The sequence below is a fragment of the Sceloporus occidentalis genome, unplaced genomic scaffold (genome assembly GCF_023333645.1).
Source record: "Sceloporus occidentalis isolate IW3139 unplaced genomic scaffold, rSceOcc1.0.p SCAF_6, whole genome shotgun sequence".
Lineage (NCBI taxonomy): Eukaryota > Metazoa > Chordata > Lepidosauria > Squamata > Phrynosomatidae > Sceloporus > Sceloporus occidentalis.
This window is the reverse complement of record NW_028316986.1, coordinates 91544891-91561996: the sequence shown is the minus strand read 5'-3', so window position 1 is coordinate 91561996 and position 17106 is coordinate 91544891. Positions and strand designations below refer to the sequence as shown.

The window sequence follows — 17106 nt, the reverse complement described above, 5'->3', positions numbered from 1 at the left end:
CCTCCCTGATTGAGTTTAGGCATCTGACATGCAGTCTTCCTCTCTTTCTACTGCCTTCTTCCTTTCCAAGCTTTATCATATTTTCTAATGGTTCATTACTTCTTACGATGTGGCCAAAGTATGACAGCCTCAATTTGGTCCTCTTGGCTTCCAGGGAGAGTTCAAGTTTGAGCTGTTCAAACACCCATTTGTTTGTCTTTTTGGTTGTCCACAGCATCTGCACAACTCTTCTCCAGAGCCACATCTCAAATGAGTTGATTTTCTTCTTAACCACTTTCTTCACTGTCCAGTTCTCACATCTGTACATGGTAATGGGGAATACAGTGGCTTGGACAATTCTAACTTCAGTGTTCGGTTATATATCTTTACACTTTACGATCTTGTCTAGTTCCTTCACAGCGGCCCTTCCCATTTCTATTCTTCTTCTGATTTCTTCACTCCAGTATCCATTCTGATCAGTGTTTATTTGATCTAAGGTATAGGGAATCTTTAAGTATTTCAATTCCCTCATTATCTAGGTTGTATTCATGCAAATACTCTGTAGTTATTACTTTTGTTTTCTTTATGCATATCAGTTTATAAAATGATAATATCCTTTTGTCCAATCCATCCAGATCTCTCTTTTTTAATTTTGCTATTTTATTTCTATTCTTAGTTCTTCTCATTTGGATGGGAAACTAAGTACTCTATAGTTAAGTGTCTGGGAATGGTAGTGATGTAACCTAGGTGCGAGCTTCTTTGTTTTCCAGATAGGAAAATGGTTGTGGAAGGCTAGGAAGTGAGTGGGTGATGGCAGATCAAGTATGACATGCCACTTGATTTGTTGTTATTTTGGAATTGGGTGTTGATACAGCATGTAAAGAGAGCTGACAGTGCATCCAGATTCCTTAGGAGGAGTTTCCCCAGCAGTGGTAGTATTTGAAGGATCTGCTGTGTTGTGGTTGCTGGCAGGAGTTCAGGCAGAAGGACAACAAGGTGGCTATTCACCATACACTAATTCACCATTCACTATTCCTGATTTGTGGAGCAGTAGTGACTGATATTCCATTAATTAGAGATACCACTACTACTATTATTATTATTAAACTTTATTTCTAGAGCACTGTAATTATACACAGCGCTGTACAAAGTTGGTAAAATTAAGGAGTATATAAAAGCCTGCCCAAGGCGTACACTCTAAGATAATAACAATTAAATAGAGGAATAGATAAAATTACCATGTAGAAGAGAAAAGACAAATTAAAAACTAAATACTGTGTTAAAATAAACAAGTCTGGCATCCATTTGTAGAGTAATGGAATAAAGTTGACAAATTATAATTGACCACCTATCACTTAACAGAATTTGGAAAAGATTTGTAAGAGATCTGTGTAGATGTTATTCTATTGTTGCTATGAAGAAGGTCACAGAACAATTAATTGGCTGGAATTCTTTGGGCTTTTTCAACAAACAAGCCTTCTTCTCATTTTTAACATCTTAAGACTTTTTCTCTGTTTCATTGCATATTATTTTGTCATTTGATCCCAGCACACTTACTGATTTAAACAAAGGATTAGATTGCTGGTCCTTTTGAAATCCATCATGAAATGGGAATTTTTGTCATTTTTTTTCATCATCCTTGATTCATTAAATGATAAAAGAAATTGGCTCAGCCACACTTAGGGTTGCCATTCATCAGGACCTCCAAACCGGGACAAATGTAGGACAAAATTTTCAAATGTAGGACACATTTTTTGGTGCCCTACATTTGAATAGGAGCCTTGGAGGCTTTCCCTCTCAGCCTGGGCCCTGCCCTTGGCGGGGGCGGAGCCCAAGCAGGGACGGACTCTTCCCCTTCAAGGAGGCTTTCCCTCTCAGCCTGGGCCCCACCCTCAGCGGGGGCGGAGCCCAAGCAGGGACGGACTCTTCCCCTTCAAGGAGGCTTTCCCTCTCAGCCTGGGCCCCGCCCTCAGCGGGGGCGGAGCCCAAGCAGGGACGGACTCTTCCCCTTCAAGGAGGCTTTCCCTCTCAGCCTGGGCCCCACCCTCGGCGGGGGGCGGAGCCCAAACAGGGAGGGACTCCTCCCCTTCAGGGAGGCTTTCCCTGCAGGCCTTAGCCCAAGCTGCGAGGGAAAGCCTCCCTTAGCTTGCCATATCTCGCCCGCGGGCGGGGGCAATCCCAGGGGTGGGACCAAACCGGGGCGGGACCGTGCGGACCCGCCCCAAACTGGGAAAGTCCCGCCCCCAGGCGGGAAATGGCAAGCCTAGCCACACTTAAGACCCTGAAATTAGTTGTAGATATCTGTAGCTTGCTGTTAATTTACATCTGGGTTAAATTGTGAATCATCTTTATCATTTAGTTGTCATTGGATGAAGACTAGATTGAATAAAGTATATTTGTATAATGGACATACATGCTGATGCCTTTTCATAGTTTTTCATAGTTTTTATTCATATCTTCAAATTATTGTTATGTTATTTTTATTCTTGGATTATTGCAATATACTGCATGGGGTTGCTCTTGAAATTTACAAACTGTGGTTGAGCAAAAATTAAGGTGTCAGGAGTTGCCTTTTTCACAAGATTATTCTCAATCTCTTGTTGACTTCTTTTTTAGCTTTCCCCCCCTCAAGCCCAATACAAGGCATAGGATAAGACTGTCTCAGGGACCATGGGCATCACTAAGAGGTTTCAGGGGGTGTGGACCACACCAGGTGACACCCTAAAAGGGGGGGGTGACACCACTGCTCCCCAAACATCTGCCTTTTGACAGAAATGGGCTGTGGTGTTCACCTGTATCCATTTAAAATGCTAAAATTGTGTTAGCAGGGTGAGGATCAGTGAGAGAGAAAGGAGAGGTCACAGGTTTTTAAGGAACTTATAATTTGTTTATTTTTTAAAATATATATATATTTTAAATTGTCCCTTTAACCACGTGAATAGCAATAGCAAGTATATTTCTATTACACTTACCGATGTGAAACAGCATACATGTAAATACATTTAGGCTGTGCATATGATGTTGTAAATTAAAGATATAATTGTTTATGTCATGTTTACAGTATGCCTGTGCCAATTGTGGGCTTGCCATCTGCCAGTTTGAGCTTCCACAGACAGCAAGCCCCAGCTTTTTTAAGGGGTGTGTGCACATGTGGCAGAGCAAGTCGGTGCGTTCACCCATTGAAAAGAACGGGACTTAAGGTCCAGCATTTTTTGCTCTCCGCATGGCTGTGGGGGTATGTCCAGAATGGATCCCTCATGGATAGCAAAAGACAATTGTATTGCAATTACATTGAGTGAAATACGGGAATTATGATTTATGAGTAATGTTACTATAAAAAATAATAATGAAGAATTCTGTATGGTGTGATATGGGAGGAGGTCAATGGGGGTGAGTGGGTTTGACACCATGAATTGTCAACCAGGTGATGCCAACCCTAGTGATGCTATGTCAGGAACTGCATTTTCCCTCTGCCCCCACTCCATGTGAGAATGCCTGGGACTTTAGTTTCATATTGGAGGTTCTCTCTCATGACCCACATACATTGGATTTATTCCCAGGAGAGAGGTTGTAACTCCTGAGATATAGAATCATACGCCAGGAGGGTATGTCTCCCCCCCCCCCCCCCATTTCTGTTTTTTGATGGGCTGTGAAGGCAGTTTTATTAAAAAGCCCTTTTAATAATTTTGACCTCTCCGTGGCCTCATACAGTCCAAATGGGCTACCATCATGCCGCATTGGGGGTGAGGCATGCATAACTGCACACCCCAAACATGGCCAGAAGCTGCCTTGGGAAGGGCTCTTTAAAACCAGCCCAAAATGGAGTGGAAAAAGCTCCTTTTTGGCAGGATGGTTGTGGACTGTTGTGGCAGCCTGAATGAGGGCTGGGCGCATGCAACTGCCATGGCCCTGATATGAGTGTGCCTCACACGCTCCCGGAGCGGCCCTTTCGGGCAATCTGTTTTGCCCCTATGTTTTGCTGGTGTTAAAGTTTTTCAGGTTGCTGTTGTCTGATTTGTGAATATTGAACTTTATTATGTCGGCTTTATGTACATTGTCATGTATTTTCTGCAAAGGTAAATTTAAAATAAGTAATGAAAATATACTTTTAAAGTATTTGTCATTTTCATGGATTCTCAAAATACTGTGATAAGAAATCTTGAACCTTTCCTGGTAATTTGAATTTTTAGCGGAATTTACATTCCAGTTGAACAAAATATGTGTTGTTTTTTTTCCCCAGGAAGTTGTATTATCAACTTGTATTTAAGTAAGAATTGCGGGCCAGTAAATTTGTTAAATTTTCAGATTCAATAAAATAATGGTTCCATGGCTCTTTTTTCTTTTAATGTCTTAGTATTGCCATTGTCTAAGAATGACACTAGAATGAAAAATAAACGTTTTTAGAAAAGGAGCTATGAAAACTGATACAATTAAGTGCATGTAGAGTGCTGCTTGACATGACCAGATCTAAATTCTTATGCATCATTTCTTTCTGCATTACTGGAGTAACTATTAACATCAAAAACTAGATCCTGACATGTTACATACTGAAGAAAGATTTTGTTGCATTACAATTCCATTCGTTCCTGACCATTAGCCATGCTGGTTGGAAATGGGAAAAGGATGTTTAGTACCTCATTGTATATAGATTTGTCAGATTCCTGTCAATATTGGATATATAGAGGGCCTAGACTAGTTTCGCACAACAACATTGGTCAGCTCATTTCTCCAGTTTGTCATTCCATTTGCAGCTGACCCATCTGGAATTAACAGCCACATCTAAGATGCAGATGAAATACAAATGACAGTTTTTAGTAATTGGTTTTATTTTTCTTAAATGTTTTTATTGTTAATAAAACCTATCTATACAGATTCAGTTTGACAGCTTTGCATATTTCAAAATAATGTCCATTTCATTATGCATAACAAAATTTGAAAAAAAGTGACAACTTTAAGTACTTTTTAAAATTCTACTTCATTTGGCTTTAAATAACATTTGTTTAGCTCTGTATTCTCAATTTCTGATTTTCCTGTCATTTCAGAGTTTCAACAGTTTATAAAATCCATAAAGCTCAACTCTTTATGATTATTTCCCCCTTATATTCTTATTTGTCTAAATTTCCCATTTCCTTTTGCATAATTTAGAATGGGTTTCCATTCTTTTTCAATAACATTCAGCTCTTTATTGTTTAATTTAGCTGTTAGTTTATCCATTTCACACATGTCGGCTGGTTTCAATAACCATTTGTCAATCGATGGTATTTTTCCGATTGCCAATATTTTGCCCATAATATCCTAGCTGAGGTTATCATGCAGAGTGTTATTCTCCAATATTCCTTATCAATCTTTTCTGGCAAATTATTTGTCATATTTAGCAAGCACAGTTCAGGTGTCATCTTAAAGTTTACTTTATATATATTGCTTATTGTCATGTTATTTCCCCCCAAAATGTCTTGATTTCTTCACATTTCCACCACATATGGAAATGTTTTGTTTTTTTAACATCTCCAACATTTATCTTGTCGAGTCTTATATGTGTTTGAAAATTTTTGTGGTGTTAGAAGTTTTCTTTTAGGTTCTGTGCATAGGTGATTTTTGGGGTCTTTCTCCTTGCTTTCTTTAAATTTTCCAATTCGATTTTCTTTCCAATATCTTTTGTCCATTGGATCATTGTTTCCTGGATTTGTTCACTTTCCAACTCTCTCTCTAGAAGTAAGTTATATAATCTTGATGGTCCCTCCCCCCCCCCCTTCTTGGCTAAATATGATTTTATCTAGTTCATTTTTTACTTCTTCGAATCCCTCCAGGTTGATATCCACTTTGGACCTTTTTTTTGGTTGTAAATATGAGAACCAATACAATTTGTAGACCATCCTCTCTAATTCTTCCATTAATTTTATATTAATCTGTTTCTTCTGATGTCTTGTTAATATGTCTTCTTATCGCAACCATTTGTGTAACTGTTTCCACCTTCCTTGGAAGGCTTCTTGCAGTGATATCCAACCAGGAATTCTTCTATAAAATTTCTTTTTTAATTTGATCAAATTTATTAGTAATGACTTCCTTATAAAATTGTTTTCAAAACCTTTGTGGACTTCTGCTTTACTGTACCTTCTGAGGAGGGCAAAAATCAATAAAAGTAATAGAAAAATAGCAAATGTTTTAATAGCTAAAATAAAGGGAAAGGACTGTTTTTGTAACAGATAACAGCACAGGTCAAAGAGACATCTTCATGGCTCTTCATGTCATTCAGGGCCTGTTTATTGCCCCAGATACTGCCTGGATGTCTGTATTTGCCCAAAATAAAGAATGCTGGAATGCCGTGGGACAGTGAGTGAAAACAGTCCTGATAAGGAGATTGTTGGTGATGCTCATGTGGGGCTTCAAAATGTATATTTTGTGTAACCAATCAGTGAACAAGGGCTTCCTATGTTTAATTATATGTACCAATCAATGTATAGCTTGGAAGGTCTTTGTTTGAATCCCTGTGAAAAGGTATGTTACCTGCCGATCAGGGCTTCAGACCTTTGGAAAATATTGCTCTGAAGCCAGCTGGCTAATCAAATTTGCTGAATTTTCATGCACTTCTTGGGTTTCCTAGCTTGGTTTTCCTGGAATGTCTACAATGTTAATACTCTTTCATTTTCTGATTTGATCCAGTTTGACACCCCCATGAATGTACTTGCATAGTAATACAGTCTTAAATTAGGGACATTACAACCACCATTTCCAACTTTAACTGTTAAGGTCTTCCATTTAATTCTTGGTTTGTGGTCTGCCCATATGACATTTTTAAGATCTCTTTGCCACTGATCAATTGATTTTTATTAGTTATGATTGGGATATTCTGAGACAAGAAATTTATCTTTGGAAGTACTGTCATTTTTATTGCTGCGATTTTTCCTAGTAGCATTAGTCGTAGTTTAGTCCAATCTTCCATATCTGTTTTTATTGTCTTCCATAAGATTTTATAATTGTTTTCAAAAAGATCAGGATTTCTTTTTGTAATCCAAATTCCAAGATGCTTCACCTTCTTCATAATTTTACTGCCTAATCTCTTTTCAGTTTCTTCTTCTTCTGCCTTTGTAATATTCTTTGTTATGATAGTTGTTTTTTCTCTATTTATTTTAAATCCAGAGAATCTATGGAATTCAACCATTCTGTTGATTAATATTCCAGTTCCATTTAGTGGATCTTCCACAATTACCACCACATCATCTGCAAAGGCTCGCAATTTGTATTCTTTTATTTTAAGTCCCTGTATTTCTGAGTCTTCCCATATGCCTTTATTCAGTATTTCTAATACTGTGGTGAATAGTAGAGGTGATAAAGGGCATCCTTGTCAAGTACCTTTTTGAATTTTAATCTCTCATGTTTTTTCCCTGTTGATTGCTATTTTACTATTTGGTTATGATAAATTTGTTCTATCCAATTCAAACAATTTCCCCCTAGCTTCATTCTTTTAAATATCTTCAACATACAGTCTCACTTGACCTTACTGAAGGCTTTCTCCACATCTACGAATATAAACACAGCTTTCTTCTTGTTTTGTCTTTCATAATATTCTATTGCATCTATCACTGCCCTAATATTTTATTTCAATTCTCTTTTTTATAAAAAGCCTGATTGATCAGTGTGAATTGTAGCTGTGAGTACTTTCTTCAATCTTTCTGCAAGGATTGCTGTATATATTGTATAATCTCTATTAAGTAGCGAGATTGGTCTGTAATTTTGAGTTTTTCTTTTATTCCTCACCTCTTTGTGTATTAAAATGATGTTAGCTTTTCGCCATGTATCTGGAATTAATAGCCACATCTAAGATACAATGAAATACAAGTGAGTTTTTTTTAGTAATTGCTTTTATGCTGAGTTCTTATCTGCAGTTAGTGGCCCTATCTGAAGTGGGACTTTAGAATTTATCTTAAGACTGAATCATGGCTGTGTGAACAACTGTTATTAAAATTAACAAGGCTTCAGATTATTTGTCCTCGTTCAGATCCATAGAGTAAACTAACTAGTATGAAATGAGCCTTGTTACCTGCTTTCTCTATATTTGAAGTAGAACCTAGTCTTCCAGGAGGAAGTAGGCCTCCCAAACAGTGCAATTTCTTCTTTCTGTGTCTATCAAATCAGAGCAGATCATGGGCTCACTCTGATCCTCTTCCAGTTTAAAAAAAAAAAAAGAGGGTAGGGGAGAAGGCAGGGAGAAAAATTACAGAAGCTAATTGTTGCTCCTCTGAAAAATTGTATGTGCTTCTGCAAGGCATTTGCAGTCCCTAATAGTTCCTGAAATAGAAGAGCCCATGGCCTGAATCTCAAAGGTCCTCTTGAACTCAAATAGGAATGAGCTGCCCATATGACCAACATAACTGCAAAGCTCTCTGTTTTGCCTTTGACTGGTTCACTATAGCTCTCCAACTGTGAAGTATGCTAAGTCTGATCAAGGATATTTTGAAGAAAAGGCATAAGTAGACTGCCAAGCATGATACTGTACACCTAACCAGCAGGAGAAGGAGGCAAAGAGCACTCCTTTTGTCGATATTCTACTTACTTCTCCCTAAGATTTACCAGTTTCCCAGGTTCTCCAACCAGTTTCTCCCCCAGCTATGATCCCAAGAAAGCATGCATAGATGATCCAACAAGAACAAACACAAGTGGAAATCCAACCCAGACAGCATTGCATAAAGTAAGAAAATCAGCTTGGCATGAATGAAAGCCCCTAGATGTCGAAGTGAGTGTTTGGCTAACATTTTTCTCATCTTCTTATGGGGGCCCAACAACTAGACACTTGAGACAATAGAAGAAACCAACTCTTATGGCTCCAGTGGTGGTTTTAAGATATGAAGGGAAATTGGTGCACCCTTTTTTAGATGATCTCTGATGCACTTGCCCTCACACAACACTAGCCTCTGTCACATAGAGCATGTTGAGTGTCAACACTTTTATTATTTAACTAGCCCAGAGATCAGTGGAAGCACCATCCCTGCCTGTCCTAAACCTGGCTGCCATCTTGAAACAGGCTACTTGAGGTCTTTCCAAATATTCTTTCTCTCTAATCAAGAGAGCTCACTGAATTGAACTTTAGAGTTACTCTCCTGGATGACGTCTGCCACTCATTCTGTTTTTGGACCTGACCGTCCCAAGGGCACTCCTGTACAGGAGCCCCGTTGAACTACCTTAAGCACAGATATCTGCCTGATGGGATGGGATACAATCCAAATAGGGAGATCATCAACTTGCTTGAAAGTAGGACAATAACCTGCCTCTTCTGGACAACACAACCACAGAGCATATCTGAAGAAACAGGGCAAGAGCTGGTTAAACAACACAATTCTTTCCAATAGACCCTGCACCATATAACCTTCATCTGCATGAAAAATTTCCAATCCAGACTTTCTGTCCAGACTGAATGATACAATTGTCAGAGCACAGACCCAGGAGGCTACTCTTCAAATTCTGAGAGTAGCTGGGTCTGCACATAATGGGTCTTTTCATGTTGACAAAGAAGAAAAATCTGAAATGATTTGCCTTGAGGCACAAAAAGTCAGATGACTATCATCTAACCCTGATATCTGAGATCATCCAGAAAATCAGGGAAGAGGGGACCATAGTCAAAGCACCCCCACTTCTCACTCCTGGAGTGTGTTAACTGCCAATTCACTGCCAGTCATACCTTTTGTAACAGGGCCTGTCTAGCCCTACTTTCCGCTAGCAGATCACTTGAAAGTTGAACAAGACCAACCCTTCTGGTATTATCTGTACCCTTTTAGCCTCTAGATATGTCTCCACTGCAGTGATATACAAGAACATCTGGGTGTTTTCCCTAGCCTTTCCAAGTCAGGGATAGATTTAGAGAAGGCTCCTTTCTTTTCAGTTCAGGAAACCAATGGAAGTTGATTGGAGGGTGAACACCACAACTCTGATTGGGTTCTTCCTGGCCTATAGTGTTGTTGGACATCTCAGTGGGCACTCTTGGAAGGAGGCACTGTCTCATCCTGGAAGAAGACTGGATCCTGCCTCAGCCTCAGAGAATCCAAGTGTCACACCTTGCCAGTTGGCTACCTTCACTGAACCAGAACCAAAAATCACAGGTGAGGGAAGAGTTTTTGTTTTCCATTGATTCAGCTGGTTTGCTCTAGTTGAAACATTTAGGCCATAATCTTCTGTCAGCTTAAACCAAAATAAAAATGTTTTCTAGTATGTTAGTATATGTTAACATTGACTGAGCTTTTCTTTCCAGCATGAAGTTTGGCTCTATGAGAGTTCATTATGCTGTTACCCTGTCTTAAACACATGAGTTAACGTTTAAAGGGTATCATCTATCTTGTGTTGAGTGAACTAAAATACAAAACAAAACAAAAATCTTGGATTCACAAATTAAATTTGAAGTTTTCCTGAAATGACCATGAGTGTTGGGAAAAAATAATGCCACTTTACAGTAATCTGCATTATATCAATGCATCTGATTGTGTCCCCCTTTTTCCAAAACCATTTTTTATATTTGACAATTACCACTGTTCACAGTATACTGTGTGTTACACTACTGATTTTGATAAGCGCATTACAGTTGTGGCAGTTTTTATTTTTGATCACGTTCACAGTTTCTAACCTAATGTTGGATCATTTTCTAATAATGTCTAGCATGGAATTTACGTCTTCCTTACTACTGTTATATACTGTGTAAACATTTTAATAGTACCATTTGCCACATCTATAAGAGCTCTTTTGTAGATAACCACTGCCCATTCAAGCCCATCAGTTTATATTTGAAGTTAGATGAATATTTATTTGTCTTAATATGTCTCATTTTACACTAATCTGTACAACCTCACTTGAAACTTTTTTACTTCAGGAAAAAGGCAAATAAGGGTGAACAAAATAGAGGTTTATACAATTATTTATTGTATGGAAAAAGTGGTTAAATATAATTTTTCTCTGTGTCTTATTGCATCCTAGTGTGGAGTCTTCTAATGCATTGGTTTACTTTTGCAGTAGTAGTGGTGATATGTTCTATACAGTATATGGATCTACTAATTAACAGTAGATTTAAGAAAAGAAAGTAGTGCTTCACACAACACACAATTATTTCATGGAAATTCACTTCCAGATAGTCTGACAATTTGTAGCTTAGGTGGCTTCAATAAGGGCTCTGTATATTAATATAAAAATACTAATTAGTTAAAGCTGCAGTCCTGTATATACATTAACTGAAGATAAGTCTTCTTTAACTCTCCAAGGGGGGAATACAGATGCCCATCGTCGTTTTTGCCCCTTGTGAGTACTGCACCAGTCGCATGGCACAGCACCGACGCACTCCCTAAAAATAAGCTGCTCTAGGCAGCTTCTTTTTAAGGGCTTCATAATGGTGCTTGCATGCCATGACAATGCCGCTTCTGACGAGCGCCATTGTCACGTGCCCTGTGTGGATGAGGGCATGGCAAGATGGCACATGGGTGCCAAAAGTAGGGCTGTGCACATATGGAAGCCCAGCCCTATGGGACCCTAAAATCAGCCCAGGCTGGCGCATAGCACCAGTCTGTACCAGCCCAAGTCTACTTTCTGTAGAGTGTACATATATTGTGCTGCAAATAATACATTCATTTTGATAGCAAATAGATACTTCTGTACATTATGGTTCAGTCTTAAGACAGGTACAGATGATGATGGTACTAAAAACACATGCATTTGCAGTTTTTATTTAAGAGAGATATAAATGAATTAGTGGTGCTTCATTGTTTCTTTTTATGAAATGAAACTCAATTTTGGCTTACAAATAAAATTTAGCCATTGTTTCGATGGCTAATAAGTTGATCTTCACAAGTCTCTTGGTAACTTTCTCACTGCTAGCAACTTTGTTAAGGCTGGTAATTGTCCTATAAAGTTACCTACATCTTGAATTGGCAACCATTTGTATCACCAGTAAGTGATTGCTACTCAGCCTGTAACAGTGTTTGCTGTCTACAAGGTACAGCAACAATGGTGGAATCTAATGTTACAGCTCTATTGAAAAACAGTAGAGAAAAGTTTGAATAGTTTGTCTAGATATCACGATTCTACTATGAGTTTTAAGCTCCCCATCTATATTTTAGAATGCTAGCTCTGGAATGCAAAAATAGTGAAATTTTGAATACCAATATAGTTAAATCAAATTAGATAATTGAAAGGTATAAGAAGCCTTGTCTTTTTTTGTCTTTTTAAAATTTTTTAAAAATATTAAGCTGTCAGACTGTGAAAGCATTATAGGTAATTTTGCTGTGCTGACAATGGCTATATATTGCATTGTGCATTGCTATTCAAAGGCGATGTGTAACATAGATTTCAGCATTAGTGTGTTTGTTTGTGCATACTTATGTAGGCAAGCTATATGAATGAATGCTGCTACATTTTATAGGTTCTTAGGGTAGGTGATATTTCTTCCTCTTATTAGAACACCCCACTTACCTCCATCAGTAGTCCTTAATCCAATTTAGTAGAGATTACTTCTAGACTTCTTTTTGCTGTTCATCCTTGTTAAAGTAGTTACAGTTGCTTTTGCATGAAGCTTGAATTTGAATGTGAAATGGCCCAGTGATTATTCATAAAATTAAAGCAGAACATTCTGTAATACACATCACTGTTGATTGTTTCTAAAGAACATGAAATCCTATTTGAAGTTTTGTTAAGAAAAACTGGGGAAAAATTACAAATATTACATTCTGTTTTATTTGGAGGGGATTTGTAAATTCTAATCAGTATTAGAGAAAGGCAATGCTTACTACTGATATTTATAACTTCAAAGGGGGCCCTTCATTGCTTCTCTGTCCCAGAATGCCTTTGTGTAACTTGAAACCTTGACACATGGAATAGTACTAACTAAGTTTACAGCCATCAATTACCATCTTACCTCTGAAAAAAAATCTGCATGTAAGGGCTTAACACCGTGCTACAGTACCAAATCTTCTATTTTCCCCTCTTTGTCCTGAACATCCAGCTAGACACAAAGTTGTTTGTAATCCAAACATTTGCAATTCAGCATTGGGCGTATAGATTGGTTCTTATGAAAGGTATTGTTTTACTGACCCTCTGAATTAAAAATGTGAAACTGCTATATCCAGCATCTGTGTCTGTATTTTTATTTGGATATTTCAATAGTGGGGGATCCTTTGCATGATTTACTGGTAAAATGTTGCATCAGTTGGGTTATGCTCCTTTTTCATTTGGGACAAAACCCCAGGCAAATCTGTGTCATTGTCAGCTTTATTTAAAAGATGACACAAATGGTGACATCTGGGAGCCAATTCATCATTTAATTAAATTAGTCTGTAATAAAATCTCCCATAATGAGATTAAAATTAATTATTAATCAGGAGCTGACATAGGCACAAAGCAGCATAAATAATAAATGAAGGCTGTGTCTGCTGTTTCTAATTGAGGACCTACATTGCTGCAGTAATACTTTTTATGAAGTATTATTAGCCTTCTGCAGTAGCATAGTACTTATTTTTTAGTTTGTGATACTAAACTCAGTCATACTAGAAATTACAACCACCTTGTAGATATAATGTGTTAGTTGATATTTGTAGCAAAGAGTGGGTTTAAAACATAACAATTTGTCTTTCTAATGAAAAAAAAGGTACTTTCAGAACCATTAGATTTATAGTGGTTCTAATTTCTTGCACTGGTAAATTACTTACCATATATACTCGACTACAAAGTCAAACCTCATATATAAGTCAAGGGCAAGTTTTGGGGCCAAAATTATGGATTTTGCTATGATAAGTCAAGGATAAAATTTAGGGGCATATAGCAAAGGATCTAAAAGATGAAGCAAAGCAAAACAATGTCAAAGAACGTACAAAAATTCAGCAGACATAACTCTTTGTGCTTACTCTTAAGACTGGATAGATGACAGAGTAGAGGAGTTTGGTGCTTCACATATTATACTCTTGCTTTTCATCAGGAGATGGCCCCTTCTTTTAAATAAGAGTTAAGATACAGTACTTATAATGACCCATGGATACGTCTACTTAGGTTTTTAGGGTCAGTTTTTTGACCTAAATTTTTAGACTTATACATGAGTATATACCAAAATTTCATTGACCTAAATGGGACTTCAAACAGTGTATCTGTGCACAGGATTGTATCTAATGCTATTTTAAGGGCTTTTAAGTGGATCCAGGGAATGGGCATGTGGGCTCCTCTGGTAGAACATGCTTATGGGCACTACTATATGTTTGTAGTATCATCTGCTGTTGTAAAAAGGATTTTTTTGTTTTTTGGGGAAAAAATCAATTGCATGTTCAATTTCTGGGTATAGACAGTTGACAACACAAGAAAATATTCCCTATATATATGAAATTCTGTTGGTTATCTACAGTGGGACCTCAGTATCCATGGGGGATCTGTTCTGGACACTCCTCCCCATGGATGCCAATATCCGTGGGATCAAGTCCTGTTGTCCCCAATGGCGGTGCACACATGCATACACACACACCGCCACGTTGCCGTTAGGGACAATAAGACCTCAGGTAAGCCTCTGTTGGCCCCAATGTCAGTATATGCATGCATACTGGCCATTCAGGTGAAGTACTGTTCTTCCCAATGGCAGCATGGCCACATGCATGCACCACCAGTGGGGACAATTAGGGGCTTCTGCTAATAGTGGCACTGCCATGTGCATGTGCTGCCATTGGGGACAATGGATTGTTTGCTGTCCACAGATACTTAAATCTGTGGATGGCAAGTCCATGGATACCAAGGGACCACTGTATATGAAAATTTATAATTTGTTTTCATAGCACCTGTGTTATTTATTTATTTATATATTTCATTTGTATGCAAAGGGGGACCTAAGGCAGCTCACAGATAATAATATTTTTAACATCTCAGTAAAATTTAAAACAATTAAAATCATCTACACACAATATAAAATCAGATGAAAATATAGAAAGTTGAAAGCATAACTAAAAACCACCTGTTCATAAAAACCACCCTGATATCAGTTGTATATCAAATACCTGTTTAAATAAAAATATCTTACTGTGAAGACGAAAAACAAATAGTGAGGGGGCCAGCCTAGCTGTGTAATGAACTCAAGATAGCTGTTGACTGTGCAATGTGAGGTACAATACAAATTGCCCAGCCTGTCAAGAGGTTAGGGATCTGAGCATCTGTCAAATCCAGATTCTGTGTATATTAATATGTATGGGTAGCTCACATTAATGTTGTATGTATCCCCCATTTGTCATTTCTGTTTTTCCCCTTTCTTTGTAATTCTACTTGGAAAAATTCCAAATTAAAAGCCCACATCTGTATACCTCTTCCCTTTGCTTTGTCCAGATCTGTCCCATGATTAGTTCTGTTGCAGAGTTTTGGGGTGCAGACATGTTTTTTTTTTAATAGGATGGAACCCTTCCTTTCTTTTGCTAATTTCTTCCTAGATGTGTTCATGCTTTGTACATGTTTGAAACTGTATGCCTGCTTGAACACATCATCTCCTTTGCCTAAGATATGTTTGAGTACAAATTTGAGAGACCCTTTTTTCAAATATGCTTATTTTTGAGACTTACCCATAGCTGGTGGATTCTGAAATACAAATTGCAACAGACTCACAGACAAGTTGGGAGGGTTTTTTAAAAAAATGTTCAGCAGAATGAAATCCTTGTACAATCCTTGTAGCTGGAAGTTCATATCAAATATCAAGTTCATCTTAAATAAATAAATAAATAAATAATATTGTTAAATTTATTTCTATAAACTGTCGTGACCTGAAGACGCCTGGACTGGTGTAGCTGACAATTACAACCAAACAAACCTCCACTGAAGAAACTTGCCAAGAAAACCACAGGATAGATTTGCCTTGGGTCACCATAAATCAGAAATAATTTGAAGGTACACAACAACAACAATAATAACAACAACATGTACATTTAAAATAAATTAAATCCTAAAGGCTTTAATAAAAAGCCTTGTCTTGATTTTGCATCAGACCTCCAAGCAGAGAGTTTTTTTTATAGTTGGGACACAATGGGCCAGAATGATTTTTAAAAAAGGGCTTTTAAGAGCATGCTGTATTATTTTTAATAACCTGTTTTAATTGCTTTTTATTATTTTGAATTGTATGTTTAAAATGTTTTAATGTTGTTAATAGATTAATTTTACTTTAATATGTCATTTTGTATGCTTCATACAATAGCCATATTGTGCTCATTTTGATTTTTAAGCCTCCTTAAGTCCCAGTTTAAGCGAGGAGAAATCTAAATAAAACCAATAACAATAGCAGGGCTCTCTCTCATGTCCTCCCATGCTGTATTGTCCCCATTGCTCCAGGCCTCCTGTGCTTATAGAGAGATAGGAAGAGGCACTCATTCAGGTATTGAAGTTCCAAGTACTTGACCTAACCTGGAAATCTTGGCCTAGTATTGCTTTTTCATCTCATATATGTCATCTCTTTTACCTCAGTCAGTCTGCTTCAACCTTTGAATTATCCTCTTTCTACAGTGAAATACTTAATCTTCTAAGTTTAACAACTGTTTGCTTTTGCAGCATGGAAGGCAAGGATGTCAATGCCTACTTGCCATGATAGCTGCATGTTACAGTGGGCCCTTGGTATCAACTGCGATTGACTTCCAGGACTCCCCAGGGATACAAAAATCCATGGATGCTCAAGTGTCATTAATGCAGCAGCATATTAAAATGGTGCATTTATATAAAATGGCAAAATCAAAGTTTGCTTTTTACAATTTATATATTTTATAAAATATTTTCTAGCCATGAGTGGTTGACTCCGTGGATAAAGAGGGCAGACTGTATATGTATTATCAGACAGTATCAGTTACTGGGAAAGGCAGGGAGGAGGGTACTGTTGGGTTTGTTTCCTGTTTATGTGCTAAATAGTGTTAGGCTGGATAGTCTGCTGGTCTGAGCCAGTAAGACTCTTTCTGTGTTCTTTAAAATATCCATATTTGGATATTTAGACATTAAGAGTCACAGGAAGAATGCTCTGCATGATCAGGAACCCACAGTAGGACTGTTGATACAAGTCTGGATAGACTTCCCTAGTGAGAGCACAGAATATGGCTTATTTGACAATGGTTTTCTTATGCCTGTATCCTGATTATTTTGCTTGCCAATGATGGCTAGTTCATA

At 37.7% G+C, this 17106-nt stretch overlaps 1 protein-coding gene across 11 annotated transcripts in view; it reads left to right on the top strand.

Moving 5' to 3' along the window:
• Positions 1–17106, top strand: part of EYA4 (EYA transcriptional coactivator and phosphatase 4) — a 166153-nt gene that overhangs the window by 26199 nt on the left and 122848 nt on the right. Inside the window, exon 1 of one of the 11 annotated variants that reach the window (XM_089530343.1) lies at positions 10019–10070. The exons of the other annotated variants lie outside the window; for them this stretch is intronic. The gene's annotated coding sequence lies outside the window, so the exon portion shown is untranslated. Of the gene's footprint in view, positions 1–10018; positions 10071–17106 lie in introns of those variants that run through there. 11 annotated transcript variants of the gene reach the window in all.